Below are 5,021 nucleotides of genomic sequence, written 5' to 3'. Positions count from 1 at the left end.
ATAAATAGGGGATAAAATTATCCCCAATGCTAAGTTTAATAAAAGATCATTGCATATGTGGTGAAATTAAAAAAATTGATACATGAGTGTGTGATGAAAAAGAGGGAATTTTGGGTAGTTAGGCATAATTTTAAGATTACATAGAGTGTGTGTGTGTGTTAGGTGAGAACTTAAGTTAGTCAAAGATTCATATTATAGCTCACTTGGCCATACATATATCCTCACCCTTACCTTAGCCCCATTACAACCCTGAAAAGACCTCATGATGTTTGCATTGGTATACTAAATATTTGTTGATTGGTTAGATGAAGAACAAAGTTTTAGAAAGCATGACTAGAGAAGAGCAGAGTGATTGACCCTAGACACTTGAGAGATTAGAGTGCATATACACTACCAGTGAGGGTTCAAGGCTTGATTCTATGTTCCCTGCTTTCATGAGCTATCTTCTTACAAGTTTACTTGTCTCTTATTGTGTGATTTGAATTAGTGGAATCTGATTTATGTTTGTCTTGGAGAATTTGTTTACTTTTAACCAAGTAGGTGGAAGTATTTTTGGATTTAGTTTCATTCATATAGATAGGTTGCATTTCATAATTTCTACCATTCCTCTTCACTACTTTGTAGCTTCTCCTGAGCTTAGCATGAGGACATGCTAATGTTTAAGTGTGGGGAGATTTGATGCACCACTATTTCGTGGTACATTTTTTACTTAATTGAGTGGATTTTATCCACTAAACTCACACTTATTCATATAATTCGCATGTTTTACATTTTCCTTCCTAACTTTGTGCTATGATTGAAAACATGCTTCTTTGGCCTTAAATTTGCTAATTTTAATCCTCTCTCATTACCATTCGATGCCTTGATATGTGTGATAAGTGATTTCAGGGTTTATAGGGCAGGAATGGCTTAGAGGATGGAAAGGAAGCATGCAAAAGTGGAAGGAATACAAGAAATTGAAGGAATTGCTAAAGCTGTCAAGCCTAACCTCTTGGTACTAAATCAACCATAACTTGAGCTACAAAGGTCCAAATGAGGCGGTTTCAGTTGCATTGGAAAGCTAACATCTGGGGCTTCGAAATGATATACAATTTGCAATAGTTGCCACGCTGTTAGGCAACACACACGCGTAGATCATGCGTACGCGTGACCTGGCAAAAATTCAATCCACATGTACGCGTGGACGACGCGTACGTGTGACAGAGCCACGTGCTGGACGTATCAGAAATCGCTGGGGGCGATTTCTGGGCTGTTTTTGACCTAGAAAACACAGATTAGAGGCTACAGAGTGGGGGAATCCATTCATTCATTCACACAACTTCTCATTATTCATAATTTTAGGTTTAGATGTAGTTTCTAGAGAGAGAGAGGCTCTCTCCTCTCTCTAGGTTTTAGGATTTCTCTTAGTTTTAGGTTTATTTCTTCTCAATTCCAGGTTCAATGTTCCTTTAATTTAGTTTATCTTCTACTTTTATTTGTTCTAGTCCTTTAGTTTATCTATTTCTCTTGTTGGTTCATTTATTTTCCCAATTTAGCTTTATGAATTCTAATGTTGGACTTAATTTTCTATATTAATGCAATTCGAGGTATTTCAGATTTATGATTATTTTTATGTTATTGATGCTTTCAATTTGTTATTTTAGACTTTATACTCCTCATTACTTTTCTATGTTTTTATGTTATGCCTTCCAAGCTTTTGTTAAAATGCTTGAGAGTGTTTTAAGTTAGATTTTTATGTTCTTGGCTTTGGTAGACTAATTGGAGACTCTTGAGTTATCAAACTCCTTTGTTGATTGATATTTGAAAGTTGCTGGTTGATTTGGATCCCTCTAAAGCTAGTCTTTCCGTAGGAGTTGACTAGGACTTGAGGAATCAAATTGATTAGTCCACTTGACTTTCCTTTATTTAGTAAGGGTTAACTAAGTGGGAGCAATGGACAATTCTCATCACAATTGATAAGGATAACTAGGATAAGACGTCTAATTCTCATACCTTACCAAGAACTTTATTAGCTATTAGTTTAATTCTTGCAATTTACTTTTCTTGCTCCTTATTTAAAACCCAAAAAAGATACTTTTCCATAACCAATAATAACTGCACCTCCTTGAAATTTCTTGAGAGACGACCCGAGGTTTAAATACTTCGGTTTAGTTTTTATTGGTTTTGCTTTAGTGACAACCAAATTTGTTTGTACGAAAGGATTCTTTGTTGGTTTAGAAACTATACTTGCAACGAGAATTTATTTGTAAAATTCTTTACTAGCAAAAGTCTGTTCGTCACTGACACTGGTACATAATTTGCTGGCTTGAAATATAATTTGCACTTAAGATGATTAACACCAACTTTGTTGATGTTGGGGTTTTATTTGTGTAGAAAACACCATAAGACATTGCGATGCAAGCGGAGGAGTTGGAGGGATAATCGCCTGATGAAAGCTAAGATAATGGGAATGGTAGTGGTGAACCAATAATGTTTAGTGCTGCATAGTGATGAGAGAATATTTTATACTCTTTTTGGCATTGTTTTCATATAATTTTTAGTATGTTTTGTTTAATTTTTATTAAGTTTTCATAGGTTTTAGTGTTAAATTCACATTTTTTGGATTCTACTTTGAGTTTGTATATTTTTGTGCAATTTCAGGTATTTTCTGGCTGAAATTGAGGAGCTGGAGCAAAAGTCTGATTCAGAGACAGAGAAAGCACTGCAAATGCTGTCCCGATCTGACCTCCTTGCACTCAGAAGAGCTTTTATGGAGTTACAAAAATCCAAATAGAGCGTTCTCAACGGCTATGGAAAGCTGACTTCTAGAGCTTTTCAGCAATGTTTAATAGTTCATACTTTGCTTCAGATTAAAAGGCCCAAAACTGGCGTCCAACGCCAGCCTTATGCCCCTTTTCAGGCGTCCAGCGCCCAAGGAGAAGAGACCAGCATCCAAACATCAAGAGAGGACCCCCTAGCCAGCGTTCAATGCTCTAGAGGCCTCATAGCATGTGGATCGCATCAAAGCTCAGCCCAAACACTCACTAAGTGGGCCCCAAAAGTGGATTTTAGCACTAAAAAGACTGTTTTACTCTTACTAGTCATTAGTTTAGTATTTAAAGTAGAAGGTCACTCTTTATTAAGGACCTTCGGCCACTTTTCACCATATTTTCGTTTTACCATTGTATTTTCTATCAGTATGAATTTCTAAACCTCCTAGGTTGAGGAGAAGAGCCTTGTTGAGTCCTATGAATTAATAAAAGTATTACTGTTTCTCTTCAATCCGTGTTTGATTTAATTCTATGATGTATACTCGTTTTTCAACATGGTGAATGGGATGATCGGTGACAATCATCTCCGTTCATCATACTAAGACAGTGTGCCTGACAAACACCTGTGTCTACTTGGGTTCATGTGAATATGTGACTGAAAAGCATGAACCGCCAGCTTGATTATACATTTCTCAGACGGCTAATCCACGACTTCATTGGGGACTTCTTGAAACACCAGTTCAGCCAATTTACGGGAAGATTAGGGTCTCTGTGGTAGAGGCTAGAACCCAAAAGAGCAGCATTCTCTGATCCGGAAGATTCGACCTTGTCTGTGGCGTTCTGAGTAGGATCACCAAAGAGAATGAACTGCTAGAGCTTCACCCTCGTTTAGATTGGATGACCGCGGCCATACGACGTTTGATCTGAAGCAGAGGAGATTAATGACCACGACCATATAGTATTGATCACATACAGCCTGCCATAGAAGAAATCATTCACAATTGAAGGAGACAGTAAGACTAGAGTTAATTCAGAAAGATAAAGCAACTCCAATCCTTAACCATCTTCCTATCACTGGTTACATTTAAATTCACAAAGTATTTTATACATTATTCTTTTTATGCTTTCAACCAAATTCAAACCAACAACCTCTTGGTTCGCCTGACTAAGACCTGCAAGATAACCATAGCTTGCTTCAAACCACAATCCTTGTGGGATCAACCTTGACTCGCTCAGGTATTACTTGGACGACCCAGTGCACTTGCTAGTACAGTTGTACGGAGTGTGGAAATTCGTGCACCAAATTTTTGGCGCTGTTACCGGGGATTGTTTGAGTTTGGACAACTGACGGATTATCTTGTTGCCTAGATTAGGTAATTTTTTTAATTTTTATTTGAGTCTTTTCTTTTTATTTTCTTCTTCTTATTTAAAAAAAAAAATCAAAAACCTTTTTCAAAAATATTTTTCTTTTCTTTGTTTAATCTTTGTTCTTGGTTTGAGTCTTTTGTTTTTGTTTTTAGTTAAATTTTCGAAAATTCTGAGTCTTTCTTTCTAAAAATTTTTAAAAATAGTTTCTTTGTTTAAATTTTGTGTCAATCTTTAAGTTTGGTGTCTTCTTGTGTTTTTCTTTTAATTTTTGAAAACTTTATGTTTGGTTTTCAAAAATTTTAGGTTTGGTATCTTTTGCATGTTCTTGTGTTCTTTGAGTTTTTTGAGTTTTGTTCTTGGTGTTCTTTTTGACCTTCAAAGTGTTCTTTTTGTTTTGATCTTAAAATTTTTAAGTTTGGTGTCTCCTTGTGTTTTTCTTGTTAATTTTTGCATAATAGGGTGTCTTAGATCCAAAAATTTTAAGTTTGGTGTCTTTTTGTTGTTTTTCTCTTTCCGCATTAAATTCAAAAATAAAAAATATCTTTTCTATTTTTATTCTAATTAATTTTTGAAAATTACTAATAAAAATTCAGATTTCAATTTTAAATTTTTATCTTATCTTATCTTAGTTTTAAATTTCAAAATCAAAATTTTCAAAATCATATATTTTTCAAAATCTTATCTTATCTTATTTCAAATTTAAAATTTAAAAATTTCAAAAATTAAAATTTTCAAATTTCAAATGTTAATCTCGAATATTCCCTAATTAGTAACTTATCTTCTCTTTATTCTTTTTCAAAACTTCCTAACCAATTCTTATCTCTTATTTTCAAAAACTCTCTTCTATTTTCGAAAATTTATCATTTAAATTTTAAATTTTTTTAAATTTATTAACCTTAATTT

The sequence above is a fragment of the Arachis ipaensis genome, chromosome B02, assembly GCF_000816755.2.
Source record: "Arachis ipaensis cultivar K30076 chromosome B02, Araip1.1, whole genome shotgun sequence".
NCBI lineage: Eukaryota > Viridiplantae > Streptophyta > Magnoliopsida > Fabales > Fabaceae > Arachis > Arachis ipaensis.
The sequence above is the reverse complement of the archived record's forward strand: the minus strand, read 5'-3'. Positions refer to the sequence as shown.